At 35.1% G+C, this 22971-nt stretch overlaps 1 protein-coding gene and 3 long non-coding RNA genes across 4 annotated transcripts in view; all 4 read right to left on the reverse strand.

The window, feature by feature from the left end:
• Positions 1–22971, reverse strand: part of gogo (thrombospondin-1 like protein golden goal) — a 293513-nt gene that overhangs the window by 45117 nt on the left and 225425 nt on the right. The gene's annotated exons all lie outside the window — the stretch shown is intronic.
• LOC142976224 (uncharacterized) lies at positions 3948–4665 on the reverse strand. Its single transcript, XR_012959643.1, has 2 exons — positions 4585–4665; positions 3948–4158 (listed from the first exon to the last, which is right to left on the reverse strand). It is a non-coding gene; the product is annotated as an uncharacterized LOC142976224 (long non-coding RNA).
• On the reverse strand, positions 7723–8545 carry LOC142976170 (uncharacterized). The gene is made up of 2 exons (XR_012959641.1): positions 8440–8545; positions 7723–8043 (listed from the first exon to the last, which is right to left on the reverse strand). It is a non-coding gene; the product is annotated as an uncharacterized LOC142976170 (long non-coding RNA).
• Positions 10281–11726, reverse strand: LOC142976168 (uncharacterized). Its single transcript, XR_012959640.1, has 2 exons — positions 11693–11726; positions 10281–10596 (listed from the first exon to the last, which is right to left on the reverse strand). It is a non-coding gene; the product is annotated as an uncharacterized LOC142976168 (long non-coding RNA).

Raw genomic sequence — 22971 nt, forward strand, 5'->3', positions numbered from 1 at the left:
GCAACTAATACGCTATTAACAAGTAATAGTTTGTTCAGTACTAACGGTAGGGTCCATTGTTTATCTGACACAAATGGGACCTCTCGACTTAACCCGTCTAATTCTGTTTGTGTTGGCCGCTGCTATTGCTTTTACCTTTTGCGACGGTATTTGTGTAAGTCTTTGGTAAAAGGTTCGATTAGGATGCTGTTGAAAGTGTCTGGAAAGTGATTGTGTTGCGGCCGGGTTAACGATGGGTGACCGTTTGTTGAGACACCTGTTCTGCTTGAGTACGTAGTAACGTTGAAGTACGTAAACCCACGCCCATGATAACGAGATTTATAATTTAGTGACTGTGAATTTTTATATTTCTATTCATAAACAGAAAAAAAAAAATTGTGTAATATGCACATTTTTTACGGACTCAGAATCATCAGAAATATATAGCTACCTAACCAGTTTATGAAGCCTTAAGAAGCTATTTTTATTTATATTTTAAGAAGTAAAAAGTTTTATAAGTATATTAAAGATCCTTGAATTTGAATTTATCCGTCCTTATTATGCAAACAGTCTAAGGTCTTCAAACCGTCCCTCCATAACGGAACTTATAACCGTGTAATGTTTGGCAAAGGACCTTAATAAACTCCACTCTATTACGGCTGGCAAGAACTAGATAAATACTTATACAGTAAACTACACACATTACTGTTGTATACCGACTGTCTGCCAAAGTCCCTAAGGATTACGGGTTACCGAAATTGTGCCCTGAAGGCTTCTTGAGACGGTCAATTGCAAATGACAATGTTGAACGAATGATAGACATTGAAGGTGTGAATTACTGATTACGAGAGTTTGGAAAAAAGAGGATATGTTTTTCTTTTGTTCTGTTTTTAATTTACGATAGGTATGTGGCATAAGTTGCTACTGTATTTTTTTCTTATACACTTCTACAGGTACAATGACGCTAAAGAAGGCGAAGCATTGACATAAATTGTCACTTGTTCAATTTTGTAAAATCCATTTTTCTACCAATTTAAGTAAGATTGTGACAACAGTGTGACACTTTATGATATCTTTTGCAGTTACCAGCTTTAGTAGAAGAACATTTAATTTCTTATTTTAAGTTGGCAACACTACAAATGACAGCGAATAACTCATCCATCATTCAAAACGATCATTCCTAAACAAAGATCATTCTCAACTGATGGTCTGGTAGACCCTTAGGATTAAGGGCTACCGCCAAAATTGTATCCTAATTCCTTTGGTAAACGACCATTCATATGTTTATGTAAATAAGCTCTTGGGCCTCCACGCTAGGGTCGCGTTAAGTGCTCTCTACAATCCAGGGTTGGTTGTAGAACATTTTTGAAGACTTCAAGGTCTAAATCCGGATGAAGGTCGGGACAAGTGCTATGTGGTTCGAGTTGTTTAAAATATAATGAGGTTTTCAAAGACGTGTTCTATCTTTTATTTTTGAGGTGTTATTTAATTGTAGATCAAAGATTTCCTGTGCTTTTCATGTTTTCCTATTATGTCCAGTGACTGAGTATTAAAGTAAGTGTCGTACAAGTTAATTCAAATTAAAACGAAATTCTATCTGACCTCTGCAGCTTTGGCAACCAATTAAAGTAACTCTATAATCTGTATCTACGAAAAGTGAATCGTTGCTACTTACTTCATTTTAGGACAATGTTTAAAACCCCGTTACTTTATTTTTAGCTACAACCAAATAGGGAACGTCGACATATCGAACTTATTTGAATATAATAGATTATTTATACAAAAATAATCGCCAAATGTGTTGCGAAGTGCAAAACTGAAGAACGGCTCAACCAATTCGACTTCGAATTGTTTTTATTTTTTAAGATACGGGGAAGGTTTTTTTTGAAGAAAAATTCGTGAACGAAGCTGCGTGGGTCAGCTAATCTTTATATATATAATTCTTCTGTAAGTGTGTATGTCACTGAACTTCTCTTAAACGACTGGACCGATTTTGATGAATTTTTTTGTGTGTGTTCAAGGGGATCTGAGAATGGTTTAGATTCACAATTTTGTCCGCTGGACAATGTTCTTTTGACGTGTAGACAGGACAACGTCTGTCGGGTCCGCTAGTAACTTATATATTCTGTGACAGAGACAGCCCTGCACTAGGTAGAGATACAAAACGGAGTGGGAATATGTTTGCTTAGGGCGCGCACACACGATATAATTTTTGCAGCACAATGAAGTGAGGGCACTGTTGAGTAATTCTCGTAATTTACTCTAATTACTCGGTGTGTTATGTTTTCACTCGGGGAGAGAGGTTAAGGATTAAGGCTGCGTTGGTCGATATTAGGCTGTCTACTGTCTAGGCTGATTCATTGTGAAGATGCTGTAGTGGTAGCCAGTCCTGAAATCATTTGCTAAACTTGTTGAAACTTAAACTGTGGTTTATAGCAATACTATGTAATTGTTGAGCAAGTAATTGTGGGTCATGAAATTCGTAAAACACACTTTCAGTGAATGATTATTATGCCTAAAACTATTTATTTTATAATCGTTAATTAAACAATTAATTAATTTCGGTGATTGCTTCTCATAAGAAAATATGCACAGATGTGTTTCACTACTACTAATATAGCGCTAAATTTAACAAATACGATGTGTAGAGGTGGTAAAATTCCATGCAAGCAAAGTCGCGAGCGGAAAGTAAGTATATTATGGGATGACACGGTTTCTCATGGCTTAAAGTCTTCAATATTCTATTCAAACTACGAATGAAGACTGTTATATAGCAGCTTTATAGTTTTTTAACAAGCCTCGTACAAAATTACAATTGTTCACCCACCCAAAGGGGTTGGTCAACACCCTTCGCGAGAAGTTAAATTGTAAACTTGAAGCCCCGAGGCTGTACAAGTATCCCTAACTATCTGCGAAGGGTGGGCTGTCATATTAACTGACTGCAAACAAATGATGCAAGCTGAACTATGATAAACTTTACTAATAACCCGAGGTCAATCTTGGAAATGTTAAGATGTGAACTGCTAGCGGGAAATGAAGAGTACAAAGTTATTTGTTTTTGTTTGAAAAAGGTTTTTTAACCTTTTACCTGCCATTGTAATTAGTTTATGCGACTGTTAACTATGAGGTCGTGAATTCAATTTCTGATTTGGTAATTTCTTTTTAATAATGCAGTGTGTTGCTTTCTTGCTGGAATCAGTTCAGAGTATTTTACCGGCCCGTGGTGTCCAGTGGTTGGCAATAAGCTCACACGTTATGGTTTTTGACCATGGCGTATGTTATATTATAATTTGAATAGCCACGCATGAATATTTCACTGATAATATAACATTTTGTTTTCCGTAACTATATATGTGTCCAAAATTTCGAATGAAATTAAGCTAATTTCATCATTGAATCTAAAAGATCCAGAAAATACTTAAAGCTGCACACTGTCAAAACGACAATTCAATAACGCTTTCGCAAAATTGCACGACCAAAACTCATTTCTCATCTTCCATCGCTGGCTAGAAACTTGTACAATCTTACACATTGCCAACAAACTCTTCAATGATTGGATGTAAAGGCATCCCACATCGAAGTGTCGTTACGTCGCTGGAGAATTTCGTACAACTTGGATTGCAGACAAAGTTTCTTGCGTTCAAACGATTCAATTCCACACCTGTTTCTATCATTTAGGAATGCTGAGCGGAAATCTATATTTGTAGTTATGCTGATCGTATTTTTATAACACCTGCTCTTCTACCAAGATTATCTGTACTAAACGATTTTCCATTAGGTACGGAGGTCTACTAAATAAAAAGTAGTTTAGGTTAACATTTTACAATATTGCATCTCCTGTTATGGATTCCAAGTACAACATAATTTTAACTTACCAATTAGACCAAGTATTAACCTTTAAGGACGCAATTTTTTTGTTTACCGTTTCATCAAACTAAACTAAATAAATATTATTTTCTTATTCAAACTGCAATAATAAAAAGTTTATTCAACATACAAGATTTATTCACTTCAGAATCTTCCGAGCAGTGGGTTGATAGCATATTGCCTTCTGAAGTAACTTGGGTAGTAGTACTGTGCAGGATACAACACCCTGTACGGCGAGGCTAAAGGTAGAAGGTAGGCGGTCGTCATTGATAGTAAGGCTAGCACGCAGAGAAGAATGAGTAATTTGTTCATCTGAAATGTAAAAAAGGAAAATAGGTATTTATTTGAAAAAGAGGGGAGATTTCTCTAAAGACGGGAGAGAACGTTCTTGAAAAAGGTCAGGAGCTAAATGCTTATAAAAAAATCGGTGGTCTTATGTGATAGATGTATGCAAATGGAAATACTTAAAATCACAGAATCATCGCAAAGTACAGGCCAAAACAGACCAAAGAAACCCTTGCCACGATATCTACAAGTCTTTTTGTAAAGGAACACCAGTTACAAGTATGTACCTACAATGCATCTGACCATTTCAAAAAACATTACCAATATGGGTTTTCAGTTTAGTTTAGTTCTGAGATATTTTTTGTGCTATAAACCTATTATACTTATAACTTTATAGAATCACACAAATTACAGAAAATTTTTGGCATAAATAAACAAGTAAAAAAAAATTACCTTGATTTGAGTAAAAATCCAACGATCCACTTGTAATGAATCAAATCTCCACACAAATGTGTTAGATCACTAATTAACCGCACTTATATACATCGATTAGTGGGATGACGAACAATTCTGTACTTTTCTAGTGAACAGCTAATTATACTGATAGGTATTTTATTGGTATAAACATTTTATAATGGATTAGACCATTTTAGATTATTCCAAATTTAGTTGATGATATATTTAATTGCATTGTTTATTAGAACAATATTCTTTTTTATCGTTATTTTTATGTAAAAAGCAGTGATAGCCGAGTGGTATAAGTTGACACCTCCCACGCAAGTGGTCGCAGGTTCGGCATCGTGAGGAAACCTTGCATGCCTAAAATTTGTTTAACACATTTATTGAGGGCATGCAAAGTCCCCAACCCGTAATTGGCCAGCATGGTGGACTCAAGGTCTAACCCCCTCGTTTGGGAGGAGACCCTTGCCCTGCAGTGAGACAGTAATGGGTTAAAAAAATCGTTATTTTTTTGTCAGAAACACAAATTCCGCACTAAAAGTGGTTTGCACAGGGTCTCTTCTTAATACAATCTGGTCACAGATAGCGAAGTCTCAGTAATAGATAGATAGCTTTGCACTGACATAAACTGTCAATGCATCTTAAACTTTGGGACTGTACTTCTAACTTTAGAAATTGTTTAAAGTCCAAATAACATAAAGATAATGATGATGCTCTCAGACCAATATAAGCCCTGGTGACCGCTCAAACTCATGAGATAAAGATATTTAATACCTTTATCAAAAATGTAAATTTTATAATAATTCAATAAAAAATTCAAATATTCAATGCAAAATGTTCGACATTCTGCTTTTTCGAACCATATTTTCGATTAAATTTCACATTTCACGAAAATATGTTGATTTCCGGGAATCGAACGCATAACTTGATACACGCAATTTTTATAGAAAAGTGTATTTTCAATATATATTTTTACCTTTGAGAATAATATTCTCAGTATTGTGATAAAGAGGCCGAATGTTCACCTTTGATCGCCGAATATTGATTGATACGTGGATTGGTAAAGGTGTGAGAGAAAAGCGGGCGTTTTCGATGCTTAGACTTTGATATATTAATGTATAAATGTTCCGAAATACCTGAACAATCTTTGCTATAATAGCAGCTTTAATGGTATATAGATAAAGGATGTGCATATTTCTTTTTTTAATGAGAAGTTAATTCCCATACTAAGAATACAACCAGACCCGGAACAACATTTTGGATCGCACATATATATTTTGTTTTAGGTGAAAATCGAACCCACAGCCACTCGACTTACTGATACAGGCGTAGCAACAACTTTAATTACCGCGTCACGGAAGTGATCAACCTTCTTTCAAAGATGAGTCTTGTGACTTTGTCACCTTGTAAATTTGTGTGCATTTGTACCTTAAATCATAAGTACATAAAGTAATGAAAGATCATTTATCAAAGAATTGTCAAAACGTAAGGAATAATACCTTCACAAAGACACGCGAACACCACGACAAACTACAAAACATACCTCTGAATAATTCTAATATATTCTAAACGAACGGGTAAGTTTTCAGACTAGTTCCAGTTGTGTTCAAATTTATATGTGTTCGTAAAACTTCTAGATGCATGCTGTTTTACTCGGTGACGAGTGAACTGTGTGGCCACACTAGTGCACTTGCATTACACCTTGAGTCTTTAATATAACCAGGCTGAGTGACTATTACCACTTCATCAAGCATTAGTTTCATGCATTTCCAAATAATTATAAGTTGATTAGTAGATACATAAGATGCGTGGCTTGCCGTCGCAACTTCTCAATATGTAGGCCTTACATTTGTTTACTTTTGTAATGATGTACTATAACTACTCTTTCGTAATTCTAAAACATTTGGGATTGCATTAATAAGGTCCTTAGCACAAACTTATTCTTACGCAAACGATGAGAGACCTGATAATTTTTGCGGCGCACATATTATTATGTTGAAAATAACTTAATGACAATAAAAATATTATGTCATACAAAATACGTTCAACGCAAAACGACTTTAAAGGTTAAACCGCAGGTTGAACTTAGAAACGCACTAGCGTACTCATACCTGTTCCATGTGCATCCACTGTTATGAACTAATGTGCGGTTTCAGTTACAGCCAGTGAAAGAAAATGTACGTAATGTGAAGACTAGCTCGTTCATTTGAAACAGGTATTCAAACTCAGGATAACCACGCTTAGGTTTAAAAATAAAGCTATTTTTATGTTGCCGTGTATTGTGATGTTTTTCTTTGTCGCCATGATAATATACGGATGATCATTTCATAAAAGGAGAGTTTTTTTTCTGCATTTCATCTTTTTAAATGAAACAAAACATAATTTTCTAATATAACAAGTGCAGTTACTTATATACTAAACTCCCTGGGAATTTAAGTATTAGTAATTGCACCTGTAAATAATTCCCAGGGATACTAGGTCAGTTTATTACTCCGTTTATGTTGAGGAGGATATATTTAGCTCAATATGCTATTCCAACTTTTGTCAAAAAACACAGCATAATAAGCAAGAATTGAAACCAAAAACTCATGATACCAATCGCATACGAGTACAAGGCTTTGAGGCAATAAAATATATTTTTTATTTTGTCTGAATTGATTGTGCTGATATGTTTTATTCATGTACGTTAAATCCTTTACTGAATCTATTTATACGAGTAGGTTATCGTTGGGTTAACCAATCGTGTTGTACGACAGTTAAATGTAAAGCAGGCTATGTTTTTGAGGGAAATGATAAGTAAAAACGGTGCAATGTAAAAATTCTGACTTGAATTTCTTTTTGTCTCATTTAATTATAATACTTTTAGTTTTATATCTTTGGTCTCTACCTACTTCTATGGTAAAAAGGAGTGATGTTATTTATATTTTTCAAGTTTTACAAACATCTTGATCATGAAAATAAGGTAACAACAGACTTGCACATACTTATTTGACTTATACTTCAATTGAACCCACGACATCTATAGTAGGAGTTGTTACGTAGCGACCATCCTAACTGTTGTGCCACACGCACCATCAATTTCATTAATAAATACTTACTCTGATTAATCTAAAGAAAATAAAAAACAAAAAACACAATTAAAAAAACTTTATTTAATTAAACTTTGGGGTAATACCCAAACAATCTATAGAAAAGTTCCGGCTCAAAAGACTTAGTGTGCCATCTGTAGGAATAAGGAATGGGGTTTCCATAATGGTATTTTGCAACCGGATAACCCACCCGGTATTTGAGCATGGGTTCTCCGTACCGGTATTTGACAACTGGGTAAACCGGGTATTGGAGTGGAACCCCGGTTGTAACTGGGTACGCTCCGTAGTCTGACTTCCATTCTTGGACCTGTTCCACTTCGGCTGCATAAGCGCATGCTGCTAAGGCTAGGATGAGGAGATTCATCTAGAAATAAAAGAACAATGAGGCTTTTGTAATGAACTTGCTTGAAATCTAAAGACTCCTATGCAGAAAATCTCCTGCCAATAATTATAACTAGAACATTGCAATACTTTTTGTATATTTCTGACGTCGTCAAAAAGCACTTTTTTTTGTAAACATTGGTTGCAATAATGAAGGAAAAACGTTGTCCATTTTTGCTGGAGAGCAAATTAATACATAATAATCTAGCAGCACCCCCATTCAGGAGCGCTGATTTCCTTTGAATCCTCATCAAAATTTTGTTGACAAAACTGTTTATTTTTTTATAAAAATCAGTTACCACTCAAATAGGATAGAATCGAATAGATGTGACAATATTCAGAAATGTAAAGAGGAAAATAAAAAATGAATGTGTATTACCTTTGAGAGAATATCTTGATACTAATGCAATAACACCAAAGAACAACTGATAATATGCCTCCAGTAAACAAGTCTTATATATTTTATTTGATCAATCAAAATCCAATTAAAAAGTTAATCAACGGTTTAATTGTTCATACAATTTGTCACATTGTTTGATTAGATGCATATTGTGTTACGTAGTTGTGATTTAAGATTATTTTTACATAGCGTAGGCAGGGTACTGACTTGCCACAATGATGATTTTCCCTTTAACAAGGACGTGGTCTATGGGGGCATCGGGAATATGCCATTGTCAGAAGTTCTTTTTATTAGTATATTATTTAAGATAAGTTTTGTTTTTGAAAAACAAAGTAAATAGTATTATCATTTTTTTGTTAAATATGGTGTTTTAATAACACCTTCTGACGCCGAATAAAAAGACAGAACAAGAAGGAAAAAGAATCAAGACAGAAGGCTACTTATAAAATATAAATAAAAAAATGTTTTTACTACATTTTTAGCGGTGAAACTCGAGGCAAACATTATCATTCAACATTTTTAAACTTGGGACTAAGCAATGATAGTATAGATACACTTTATAATATACACTTTGAACTGAAAAACGTAATAATGACTGCATACACTGTCTGTTTGTTTAGTTTCAGTTTTCAGTCTTTAATAACATCACTGTTCTATAAACCACTTTGTTATTACGTTTGTTTGATGATAGTAACTAATATAGGAAATACACTTATATTTTCTATTGTTATATTTGTTACGCTACGTAATGATTGGTGATAAGGTGACCTACGTAATTTTTATTCTGACCTACGCATTTGGCTTCATGGAAAGAACCATATTTTCATTCTGTTTCTGGTGATTTGCCTCCATGGCGCAGTGGTATAGGTCGCCACGCCGATACCATTGCGTCGGAAGGTCGTGGGTTCGATTCCCACACGGAGCAATTATTTGTGCGATCCACAAATAATGGTTTCGGGTCTGGTTGTGCTTTGTGCCCATTGTTTGTATGTTTGTAAATGTCCCCGCGACACAAGAGCAATTCTTAGTGCGGGAGTTGTTTATTTTTTTAAAACGAATTTATCTCCCTTGTATTGTTACTCCACTGATGCGATACTATCATCTTTCAAATCACCACATTCCTCTATCGCTCTTCCGTAAGTCGTGGCGCGTTTACGAGCTCTTGGGCTTGGAATTGCCATCTGGGAAGTCTTCCTGATTGATATGTTTCCCGTTTATATTTATTTTGTTATTTTTAACATATCATTTTAATTTGTTTTCTTGAGACTCTTCAGGCAGGGTGTTTAACAATCAGCCTATTTAACAAGCTGATGACTACGTGCGACCCACTTAGTACACCACTTAGGATTGCCTTGTGCCTGTCTCGATTTAAAACCGTGAAAGATTGAAGATGTATTTTTATTTTTAGTGTTCTACGTAAAAGGATGGGTAAAGATCATTAAGAAATATAATAACTAAAATACTAAGCGTCTTTTGTCACTATATTTTCTAAATTTTCTGTGAAATCTAACACTGATAAATTTTAAAACCAGAAAGGTATTCTAAGTTATATTATTCTCATTCTCAGAACTACGTCAGTTAATACTCTAAGGGTAGTGTAACCTGGCATGGAAGTAAAAAAAATATTGTAATTTTTATTTTGCTATAGTAAGTTACAACCTTATATTATTATAACTTAAATGTTATATGGATTTCAATTTTGATATATTATTTTAGTCACCATTACCAATACTACATCATGGACTACTACAAAATGTCAAGTTGGTTCTGTAAATACTAAATTGCTTTTTTTCACAAGGTATAAAATAAGAAAACAAAACTAAATCAAAATCATTTATTCAAAAATCATTCCTTATGTTTAATCTGCCTGTAGCTGTAGTGGAACGGGTAATACCTGTACAAGGGGGAAAAACCCGGGTCAATGACAGGGTAACCCTTGTAAGGGGACACATACGGGTAAGATACATCAGGGTATGAGTTGGGGTAATCGTAAACAGGGTATTTGTAGTTGGCATATCTGATCCGATATCTAATCGGTTCGGGTTCTGTTTCTATGATCCGATATTGTCCACTCGGGTCCCAGCGGTACTCGGCGCATGCGGCCGAAATGGCGCAGAGGAGAAGGAAAAGTTTCATCTGAAATTATTTGGAAAATTTTATGCAAAAAAAACATTTTTACAAACCAAGTTGATAGGTAAAATGATGGGAATTATTAAATAAGTCCAAAAATTAGATACTTTTAGCATCAATGATTGGGGATTGACTCGCTTTCCAGACGCTGCTAGTAACTACTATATGGCGTCTATAAGATGAACCTTTTTCGAGTAATAACTGAAGCTATCATGGTAATGTATGGAAAATGACGTTAAATTATTCATCGAATAAAACTATCTGACAGTGGAAAAATTGGTCGTAAAACATTTAAAAGCATTTAATCATAATAAAACAAAAGTAAATTTAAAAACCACTTATAAAAACATTACTGCGAAGAGCAATAAAAATGTTTATTTAAATAAAAACTTAATTTAAACTTACTTAAAACACTTCAATTTTATTTACCTTAAATTTTTTTGTTTAATTTTTGGTATAAATCTCACAAAACGTTTTAATTCGAGAACATTAAGTAGAGATTAAGTGAGGTCTTGAAGGGAAAATTAAATTTTTCTCAAGTGAGGTCCGAGAGGTACAATCATAATTAGACACACACTTACTGTGGTTCGCAAGACCCTTGAACATTTCAATTAAAATTTAATTCCGAGTCTAAAATATTCTTTAAATACTTCTAAGTACTATGAAGTTAATATTTAATAAAGAATTTAAGAGTACTATTCGAGTATTCGATGGAATGATTTAGCCAAGATACTTGAACACAAAATGGTTGAATCTTTCAACGACTTGATGGATTAGGTAAAAAATAGGAGATGGAAATGAAGAAAGACGACTTTAGTTTAGAAAGAATAGCTTAATTTGGGAATGAGATGAGCATGCACGTATCACACAGTATTACATTTAATAGGGACAACGCGAAAATAATGAACAAAAAAAACTAACGGCCTATTTTAATAACCTATCAGCGGATATTGACATTGCATAAAATATTTATATTTCGCATGTTTCGTTGCAAAACTATCGTAGGTCTTTCGCTAGCTAGTTAACGCTAGGTTATTGAAATGAGCCGTTAATTTTGATACAAAGTTATTAGTGTAAATTATTCCACATAAACCTTTCTTACCTTTATGTTAGATCAATCCCCACCAAATTATATAATGTGTCTACAATTTTTTTTGTTTATATACTCTTCACTGAAATTGCTTTGTCAATTATGATAAAATTCTCTCTATTAGTATTAGATAGAGTATAAGGTATTATTTAATTTAGTTAATGTAAAATAAATTGCTTAGTTATCTATTATTTTAATTTATTTATTCATCTAACAATAGAATTTTATTACATTTTATACAGTACAAAACTTATATAACTAAATATTTACATTAAATTATTAAAATTAAAACTATATATACACATGGACGAAAAAAAAACAAATATATAAAAAAAAATTAAGAATATAAAAGAAAGGAAGCGCGCTACGCGTCGTAGTACTCCTCCACATCGCTGTCTATCGGGAACGTACCCAGAATGCTGGCAGCATTGCCACGTTGTATGGCAATGCTTAACCTTTGTCCCAAGAAAATGCCAGCATTCTGGTCACGGGAACTGTCGACGAGCCGTTTGGCGATGTCTTTGTAAAGTAAGTGGGCGCTCGGGCCCCATGGTCCCAGCGTCTCGACCCCAAACGGCTCAAACACATACTCACCAACAAGACTTCTGTATTTGCGCCGCTTGAGGTCTTCGGCAGCCGCAGCAGCAGCTCCAGAAGCACCGGCCGTCCTTGGAAGATGAGACGGCGCAAGGGTGTCGACGCAAGTTGCATCCCACACCAAAGGCCGTCCCATCCTCCAAGGCATCAACGACATACCGTCCGGCCTCTTCCCGTCATCGCGCGCCAGCCCATTGGGTTCTAATATGGCTGGCATTCCAGCGGCGGCAAGAGACCGGCGAATGATGTCGTTGAGGTGTGCGTGTCGGGGTATACGGCCAGAGCTCCTACTGCAGGAAAGACCATGGTGCCCAAGGCGGTCGACAGCTTCTCCACAGAGACAGCGATGCGGAGAAACGCAAGGAGCACCCAAACGGAGGCAAGTGGCGATGCGAAAGGTAGCATCATCCATCATCGTGCCCACGTTAAAAGATGGAAGTGCTTCAACCCAAAGGCCCGACTCCCACTCTCCCACAGCCAACAGGCGAGCACGCTCCGCAGGAGAGGATGACGTCTCTAAAAGATTTTGTCTTAATAAACTGCAGAGCGGCGCGTCCCATTGTCTCTGGGAGGACAGGTTTCGGGGCAACTCGGCATTTGGAACGATCATTCTCCATGAGTTCATGGCGTCGGTCTTGCACGACACTTCAGAGTCAACCAGTGTGGGGGTTAAAATTTTCCTGGTTAACTCTTCCGTGTTGTGAACCGAGGACAGGAACGCAGGTAAGCTGACATCGGAAATTTTGCGGACGCCGAGGCCACCCAAACGGATGGGTAAGGAGGCCTGAAGCCACACTCGGTCGTCCAAAGCCACATTTAGAATTTTGCTCAGTATATTCTTGATGATACTGTCAATTTTGAGCAGAGGTGCTAGATTTTTCCAGAAAGGGGATGATCTTAGTGCATGAGTGAATTTTGGGACAAAAAGACAATATCGGATAATAGTGAATGCCGAATGTAGGTTAATTTTAAGTAGGCGGTCCGAAATTTCGTTAAAATTTTGTGTTTTTTCTTCAATGAATGGCACGAAACCCTCTTCTAGGATGGGGGCCCCAAGGAGGCGAAGAGAACTGTTTTGCACAATTTTGATGTTCGGGGCCAAAGAGTTAAATTTAGAAATAACTAAAGGTTTATCTACTTTATCGGAAAGGTAAATTTCGCTTTTATTTGAATTTAATTCCAAACCAATTTCGCTAAATTTGGTTTTTAAGAATGCTAAATCTTGCAAAACAGTGTCAACATCACCTCCAAGAGTTCCATCATCCATTATTTGATATGATATCTATATTTTTTTATAATCAGAATGTACTAGAATAAAAATCATATTGGTATTAATGTTATTCATATACCTTCGAAGTAAAAGCTTCTTCCTATAAAAAATATCTTAGTTCATACAACAAGGAGTCTATATTACAGCCTATCGAAAACTATCACGTCTTTGATATGAATACTAACCAAATAAAATAAAAATAAATAAATAAACGTAGTGTTGGCAGGCCCCCCACAAGATGGACCGACGACCTGGTAAGGGTTGCCGGAGTCCGATGGATGAGGGCGGCCCAGGACCGGTCCTATTGGCGCTCGATGGGGGAGGCCTTTGTCCAGCAGTGGACGATTCCCGGCTGAGATGATGATGATGATGATGATGAAAATAAAAATATTGTCACCAAACTACTTCATAAAGTAATGCATAAAAACAAAGTATTTGCAATACATCTAATAAACAAATGAAAGACTGAATTATAATTTTATTCATGCCTTTGAAAATTACTCATTCACACAAACAAATTATTCATTTCACATCCTAGAATAAATTAAATACTATGAATACTTCGTCAAATGAATAGCAAAGGCTAATAAAATGTACGATATCATATTAAATTGGCTTTCAATGCAAATGCAGTTGAAATAAAACGTGTATATGACGTGAGCTCAAACCACACGGTTTCATATAAATCTCTTGTTTATTCCGCGCCTCACCTGGGCCATAATTAATTGAAGCTTTTATAAACACCCCCTGTACGTCTAGTCTCCCCCTGTGGGTTAGTGTGGGGTGCAAGTTATGAGAAAATCTAATTGATGACTTATATGAATAGTAATTTACCTTTTCGATATTTAATTTGAAATTGTTGAAAAGGGTAATTTATTTGTACTGTAGACGACCAATGTTTATAGCAGAAAGTTTAATATACATAATTTAAGAGAGGTTATAGTGTATCAGCAACACTGAGGCATATTGGTGTCTGTTCAGTATTCATTTGTCCATCTAGAACATTCTAAAATTAACATTCGTACTTAGATATTCACCAAACTGAGATGAAACGTAGAAAATACACATCGAAGGTTAGAGCAGTTTATACCTAGTTGTAACCTAATTAGCCCGTCTTTATGCATTTAACCCTAGAAAGATATTTCTTAATATCGCGAATGGATCGCTGTGCGTTTCGGACATTTCACTGGTCACTGTACGGCGTACGTGTCAATAAGGTAAGTTGCACCGAATTTGAAATTATAACGACCCCGTGAGACAATTTTACGCATGAGTATCTTTTCACTACTATAAAATATGATCTTTATAGGGTTAAGTAAGCCGCTTTTAGGATCATATTGAAAACTAAAAAGTATTAATAAAATATATTCAATTGATAACAGATAGACCAAAAATAATTCACAATATTGATTTATCATCGTCTATCCAGCAATATGCTGTAATATAAAATCGCTTTCCTCTTCAAACTTGTACCAAACTCCGCAAGGATAAACTACTATAGGAAAATTGATGGCAGAATGCACCGGCCATTAACTCACAATTCCTTTCCTTTGAGCTTCAAGGAAATTGTTCGCGCACCTGATGTTATTCTATTACTAATGGTGACTTAACTTGTCAATGTAATGCCTTATAGAGTAAGAATATAATAATAATATAATAATATTAATTATTAATATAATATACGTAGGGAGTGTACTCTGACAGTTTAAAGGAGGGTTCTTTGACTTTATTCTAGCTGCAGATCTCCCCTATGACCACAAAGAAATACGTTATTTGTAATATCAATTGCTTTATTCTTGTACTTTAGTACTGAAATTTGGAAGCGCTTACAGCCAGTTGCCCCATAGGTCGGTATACTGTGTGTGGGTTAAGAAACCCTTGGTTCAGTCATTCCATAGATAGGTGACCGCATTGTAATATTTGAACTGAGCGTCTCCATGCTTTTTGATTACGTAATAAAATTTGTAAGTTGTATTTTTGGCAACAGATTAGTTACCATACCTACTTTATAACAATTTTACTTAAGCCGAGAACATTTAAAAAAAGAAAGAGACAGGTAGTGTATGTATCTCGCTCTAGTCTCTTCTGGGAATAAAATATAGTATGCAATCCCATGTGATTCCCCATGACCTAATAATGATCAACGAACAGTAACACCCTATTGTTTACACTGTTTAACACCATTATTGGCTTCATTTAGTGCAGTTATAACTACTCCCTAAGGATATACCAAGTTGGATATGTCGGAACAAAAGTTAATGGGTAACGTAAATGAGGTAGACGTATGTTAGTAATTAATGGAAGAATAAACATTGCATTTGAAAAAAAGGAGTATTACCGAAGAAAATTTATAATAATACTAGCTGATCCGCGCAACTTCGCTTGCGTCACATAAGAGAGAATAGGTCATCATTTGCTGGTACACTGCTCCTATTGGTCGTAGCGTGACGCTATTTTTAGCCTATAACCTTCCTCAATAAATAGGCTATTTAACAGTAAAAGTAAAATTGTAAACTACAATTGTATAATTTTAGTATAGATTTTATTGCCAATTGTGATGTAATAAATACATAATATTGTTATTACATAATAATCATATTATATAAGTGTAGGGATTGTTTTGTTGAAATTAAAGCCAGAAATAACCTATTTATCCTTGATTTAACTGTTATATTATTATATTTTCCGTTCAATTACTACCAGTATAATCTAAACTTATCATTTGTTTTAACATACCGTACAATAATTATGATAAGACGCGTAAAAAAATTATGATATTAAACTGATTAGCGCTCTCTAACATATTCCGCAAGAACTATTTTATGCCAGCAACTTTTTTTTGCTAAACAATAATAAATAGCGTATGAAATAACGCTACCATATCATTTGCAAAAGCACTTATTCACAAAACACCAGTTGCTAAAAAACAATATTTTTGATCCCTCAATCTGTCACGTTCTGTCCTTTCGACGTGGGCAGTCAGCAGTCGTGACTATTCCATTTATTTTATTGGCATTGTCACCTTACTGTCAGGGGGGCTATCACGTATCTCAGTTGTCAAATATTTGAAAGTCACTACCCTGTACATTGCTTTCTCCCTTAGAATACTGTGGTTAGCACGTTACGTCAAAGCAGCAATGTACTGAATAATGACCATAAATTTGACGTACACTAGCTGTCAACTGAGATACGTGATAAGCCCGCAGGTAGGCTTTATTGAAACATATCTGCTGCTGCATTCGACATAACTTGGAACAGTTCGCCATTTTTTTGAGCATTTTTTTGCAGTGTCGATGCAGTTTTCATATGGACGTTCGAGTAATCTAACATCGTGATACGCGCCTGTGTAGTTGTGTTTGAAATAGTATTTCCTAGAATTCGAAATAGTATTTGTAGCAACGCTATTTTTTTCGTAGAAAAACAATGCATCAAAATACTTCGGCATTTTTAGTTTCCAATATTGCTTACCACTGTCTACCGAGATTTTTTATTTATTTAAAATTTCATTACGAATTCATCGTGATAGAATATGGCATAGGACAGACGGTTTTAACAAAAGGAGCGGCTTGCTTCCCAGTTGTGGGACATATTAAGGCTAACGAAGAAGAAAATCGCTGATTCAGTTATCCGGGGGCCACGGCGAATGTGACCTACCGAAATATAAGGCATTCTAAGATTAAATGCGTATTCGCGTCAAACGTAGGTAGGTAGGTATCCTATGAAAATTTGAAAAAGAAAAGTTAAATATTTTATCAAACAGTCACTCTCTAGTCTTTCTATGTAATTTTATTGAAAACCAATCTCTACTTATAACTAAAGCCAGCGATTGTAAAGAAAAATGCAGTCACCAGCAAAATCTCCAATCAAACGCTAATTACTTAACATCACAAAACGCCTCGCGCGGCATAATACCGGTCCCTCAGCCGTTCAGACATCCCGCCGGCGACATAACAGCCAGTGCATTCGTCCCCTGCCGCGCTTCACGGCCGTTTCATTTATTTTATTGATATTTTTGTCACTCTACTGCGTTGGCAGGTAGGGTCTGGTCACACTTTTGGCAAACAGTTTATATTCCTCTGATTTTCTTGGTACTACAATGTTAGTAGAAATTATACATAAACTAGAGTTTACTGGACGGTCAGTGTTGCTTACCACCTAGAAAGCTAAGCCTGTAATATGCAATCACACGCTCGGTCACTTATAACTTGACACCTTATTAAAGAGTTTTGTATGCAAAATTTGCTGCGCAGGTATACAAAATGTTAACTTAGGGCATCAGTGACCAGTAAACCTATGTACCTGACGGTAGCCTTCCGATTCCAGTCCTTTATTTTGGAATTATAGATAAATTGTGCATGCCGAAGCTCTTTACAAAAGTGTCGAGCTATTGCAAGATCCGAAAGTTAGTAGATCGGAAGAACAAAAGAAGAAATATCAAAAAACATTTTTATACCGCACACCGTTGAATTAACTTGAAGTTGCAATGAAGCAGTTAAAAAATCTTCTTGAACACTTTATTTCTAACGTTAATTGCCCAGAAAAAAGAATATAATAGAAAATACGTGCGTATCAGTTAGATACGTGCAACGTAAAGTTCTCAATTCTTCCAAAGCTTGGTGGCGTTTCAAACCACAAAGGGTCCGACAGCCGTCCATATTGTCACACCATCTGCGCTGCGGTTTCTCTTCTCACCACGCGGTTTTAAAATACAGTTTATTATTGTATTTTTTTATTGAATTATATCTATAGTGGCATTAATTGTTTGCCTAAAATCTTTGAGTATCTAAAATATTTGTTCGAGTAAAGAGTATTTTTTAAATTGTGGGTCCCAGGTTTTTTTCTCAAAGATCTTTGACTATCGTTACCAGTGGTCAGAAGCTTGACAGTCCGGCAACCAGTTTTTCCTCGGGGTATCGTAAGTAACTGGGTTGTAGAGAACTGATAGGCAGTCGATCTGTGTAAAATACTGGTTTTTAAATGCGCCCGGTGAGGTGGGAAACTGACTCCAACATATATTATTTGGAAGGAAGGTTAGGCTGATTATGATTATAATAAAAACTATTTGGGTTGCAAGATAAACTTCTGCCCAGCTCAAGATTTTTTGCATTTTTCAATGCACTGAGTTTCGAAAAAAAGCCTATCTTGTAGACCAATATTAAAATTACATTTTAAGCTTTACAAAGACTAAAATAGGTTTTGTATTATCATGCTTAAAACGCAGAAATTATATTAATGGTTTTCTTTCTAAGAATACAGTTTATTATTTAATCCATGCGTGACTATAACTCACACGCAAACCCTTTATTATGTAAAAGAACATCATTAGCTTAACCACGATAATGGTTTTAAAAAGCCTAAATCGTATTAATAAGAAATAAAAATAATAATAATAATAATAATAATATAGCCATTTATTCAGATCTTAAATGTTTACAATAAGTTTATATCTAAAACTATATATACTCTTAAACTAAATAAACTACTTAAATTAACATCCGTTCCTTGGTTATCATCGCTAGATCTGTTTGCCAGTCGGCAAAGGCCTCCTCCAACCTTTTCCACTCAGTTCTTTCTTGAGCCACTCTGTGCCACATTACTCCTGCCACTTGTCTGATATCGTCATCCCATCTCTTCAGCGGTCTGCCTCTCTTCCTTTTGCCTTCTCTGGGGTACCATCGTGTCACTCTTTTGCTCCATTTGTCGTTACCTCGCATCACGTGTCCAGCCCATCTCCACTTAAGTCTTTTGACTTTGACTGTTATATCCGTAGTTTTTGTCCTACTTCTAATAACACAGGTTTTCAATCTGTCAGACTTTTTAATGTTAAGCATACTCCTTTCCATTGCATGTTGACAAGTTGCCAGTTTGTACAATATTTCATGGTTTAGAGTCCATGATTGGCAGCCATATGTAAGAACAGGTAGCACACAGGTGTTAAATAGTTTGCTTTTTATGTTTATATGAAGCGTTTTGTCTTTCATAGCCTCACTTAAGCTCCAGTATCTCTTCCAGCCGTTTGTGATTCTTCTTTCCACTTCTTTTTTCATGGGTTCTTTTTGGGTTATTACTTGTCCTAGATAGACGTACTTGTCAGAAGACTTGAATATAATGATAAAAGAACTCGCATCAGAAAGCGAAAAAGTAGGATTAACACTGAACCCGGAAAAGACCAGAGTGATGACTAACGGAACAAGATATACCATAGAGTTAGGAAACACCGAAATTGACTATACTGAGGAGTACGTCTACGTCTATTAATAAGAAATAATCTATGTAAATTAATATTGCAATCACGTTATTTCTCATAAAAAACGACTCACGATGCTGAATAAAAAGGAAATCGAGTTAAAATGTACCTTATCATGTACCTTTATAATAGGATACGGGAATTAACGCGAATATGCATTTTACTTTGGAATGCCTGACGTTTCGGAGCAGGTTACACTCGCCGTGGTTGCATACCGTATCCTAATACATATTTTATTTTAACATGCAACGCTTATGTTTTAAAGTTAGGAAAAATTACTTTCTCGAGTTAAAACAATATGCAAAAAACCTATTGTGTGTAAAATTCAAGAGTGCTGAGGAAATAACATCCAATGTTTGATCCCAGGTTTTCAAAACTATATTTGCCAAATCACGAGTATATCAGAATCAATTCGACGTTAACCAAAAAAGCATTACAGGTTTTAGCATTTAAGTATTAAATATTAGGACACCGGCAGTTCGATTGTCTACTACTATCGATTACCGACAACCGACCTGTCAACGAGAAATTTTGTACGAAAACTTTCGATACTCGACAGTACGGACTGTACATGTACAGTAGCTCGATTCTCTACTACTATCGAATAGCGACAACCGACCTGTCATCGAAAAATGTTGTATGAAAATCTGATCAGCGCCTCTGACGGGCGTCGTAGGAACAATATTGGCAGTACATTCTAAATGTCAAACTTTCGATACTCGACAGTACCGACTGTACAGAATCGCGCTACGGCAGAAAAGATACTTGATACTTATAATAGACATCGTCTTAATCCTGCCGATGATAGGTAATGACGGTTATAGATGTTTGCAAAGCAATCGAGACAGGCACAAGTGTTCTTGAAGGTACGAAGGGTTCTTCATAGTTGAACATCGGCATCTATCCGTCAAAGGGTAAAAATCGAACTAGTACATTAAAAGAGGCCTTTTATACCGTAAAAGTGTATAAATTAGCTCCGCATCAGGAAAAGACTTTGTATCTCTTTTATTTTGTTGATACTTTTAATATATCTTAAAGTTGCGAGTTTCGTTCATGATTTTTTGTTAGAAAATCCTCATAATTCCGTTCGATATTTTTAATAAAGGTTAACAAAGAATGCTGTCTGTACAAATTTTCACGAATTTTTTATGCAATGTTATCCTTGGAACTAAAAATACTTTTTCATGATTTGATAACATTCAAAAGTAACAACATTGTCGCTGGTTGAATCCCAAAACTAACCACTGCCTGGCACAAAATAATGTTTGTATTTCTTTTCACCAAAAATATTCTTCTTGATCCAAAAATTTTCAACGACATTTCAAAATGTCTGTAACTTTATATTTCAGAAAAAAGTACTCAAAAATACTTTGATTGTAACGTATTGTGGCCGAGCCCTAATCACAGGGGTTGAAAACGAAAATTGGCCAAAGACAGAGGGTTCTCTGACCGGGGTACAAATGGGGTAGTTTAGTGCATTACATCGATGCAATTTTCCCTTGATTTTGTTTGTGCAAATTACTCCTCATTGCAAGTTCCAGGTGACGGTAGTACAGATTTTATGGACTTTGTTGTAAATTCCTATGCTAATGGTGAACCGGGGGTGTTTTAAACCATTTTGCAGTTTGCTCTACGTGATGTTTCCTGACTTTATATTTTTCTCCTTTTTGTTTCGTTGTGTTAAGGGTTCAGTTTTGTGACGGCTAAACTTTTTTGGAAGCTTATGTTACAGTGATATGTTTAAACTGTTGGTGTAAAAATCTGTGTGGGCTTATGTTCATAATGTTGAACTAAACACAGTTTAAAAACTTTACCTCAATATTTTTACTTTGAAATCGCAGGTTATATTAATCTAGCGAAGTAATTTGTAGTGTTGGTCATTATTTTATTATTTGTATAATATATTAGTGTTATGTCCCTAGTAAATGTTGACCATGAATAGAGCAAGTTATAAAGCCAGTTTGTAAAATAGGAATCATTACATCTTGAACGTGAGTCGTAAAACATTAATGAAATCCGTACTACACCTTTCAATATAATAAGCATTAAGTCATAAACCACCCTTAAGAATAAAAAATCTCAAAACACGTTTTAAATATTTATAACACATTTCACATTCCCCTAATATTCAATATTTGTGCGAAGTATACGTTAAAAATCCAATCTTTGTAACATAATAGAAAATATCGAGAATTGATTCCTTTTACCCTCTGATTGAGGGTGGAATTACTCTGAGGTCTATTAAAACCTTTTTTATTTAAACATTTAGGGGTTGAATGGTTTTGCTTCTTTTATCTTTTGGGGTTGGATCTGGGGGTCCATATATTTTGGGTGTAATTTAAGGATTTTGAATAAATCGTATGTGTGCTTAATATTTCATTAAGATAAGGTCGAGTAATATTTTACATGTGAAATCATGTCAACAATTTATCAAATGCACTTTTTCTTCTTATTGTGATAGACTTGCTGTTTTGTAAAACATTTCAATGTGGTGTTATTTGGTTCGTATGATATTTGATAATAATATATTTCCGTTAACCGAGTATAGATGACATTATGTGTACATACATGCGTACTTTTATAAAAATACTTTTTTTAATGTAAGCGAAAAAGTAAAAAAATCAGAATTTCAGAGGCAACATTTACAAAACATTTAAACTTTAAAAGTACACAAAAAATTCGAATTACTTAACGTGAATTCGTGTACAGACGGCAACAAAAGTGTTTGACTGATCAATTATTTACCTCCCCTCTGACGTCACCGATCCATCACGCGAGACTGACGTACAAATTACAACCAACATCCTCTGAATGCAGGCAAACAGTTGAAAAACATTTTTTACAGTCAAATTTCCGTGTTCCGTGAGGAAAATATTTAAATTTTTGTATTTATGTGTATTTATGTATTTATGTAAAAAGGTTTTTGACCCCGAAATGTATCGGTTCCTGAAAGAAGTATTAGTACTTTTAAGGTATCTTATATTAGTGTGTATTTGCTTTAATTGATTAGTAAAATTTATAGCAGCCAAATATATTCGACTTTGATACCATTTGACACTCAAATAGGATTAAAGTTTATGATTTTTACCCCAGAAAATCATTCCACTGTGTATAAAACAGCAGGTGAAAAGTTACCTTCGTCATAAACAGGCCAAAAATTTAAACCGTCTCCCTTTC

Source organism: Anticarsia gemmatalis, chromosome 10 (genome assembly GCF_050436995.1).
Source record: "Anticarsia gemmatalis isolate Benzon Research Colony breed Stoneville strain chromosome 10, ilAntGemm2 primary, whole genome shotgun sequence".
Classification (NCBI taxonomy): Eukaryota; Metazoa; Arthropoda; class Insecta; order Lepidoptera; family Erebidae; genus Anticarsia; species Anticarsia gemmatalis.